Here is a 578-nt window from a genome sequence, read left to right on the forward strand (position 1 = left end):
CCGCGGCCCGCCGCCAAGGAGGCCGCCATGACAGTCCCCACGTGACACCTCGGCGCCGGGTCAGAGGGCGGCGGCCGTTGCCGGGGAGACCCAGACCCGGAAGAGGAGGGCGGGCGGGGCTACAGGCCACGCCCCCTCCCCGCCTCTTCCCTTTTCAAAGCTCCCTGAAGGCAGTCGTGTTCAGGCCGCTTTTGCACCCCGCCGACCCCTTCTCTACATCTGCTTTTTTTTTTAACAGCATTGAGAGCCAGCAAGTTTTTAAAAAGTACACAGCATGGTACAGGGGTCGCCAGCGTGGTGCCCGGGGGCGCCACGGCACCCCCACTTTTTATTTTATTTTTGTTTTATTTATTATCAAATGTATACCCTGCCCTCCCACCAGCCACGGGCTGCTTACAAAAAAAAATTAAAAAATAAAAGCCACAATAAGTTATATACATAGCACAAACCTGTATAACAATTCCCAGGGGTCATTTCCTAGAAAAAGAGGTGCAGGAGCTCATTAGCATAACTCATTAGCATAACTTATTTGCATATGCCACACCCCCTGACATCACCAGAAGTGTGTCAGAAGACAA

This window comes from Gekko japonicus, unplaced genomic scaffold (genome assembly GCF_001447785.1).
Source record: "Gekko japonicus isolate JY-2015 unplaced genomic scaffold, Gekko_japonicus_V1.1 scaffold1385, whole genome shotgun sequence".
In the NCBI taxonomy this organism is placed as follows: Eukaryota; Metazoa; Chordata; class Lepidosauria; order Squamata; family Gekkonidae; genus Gekko; species Gekko japonicus.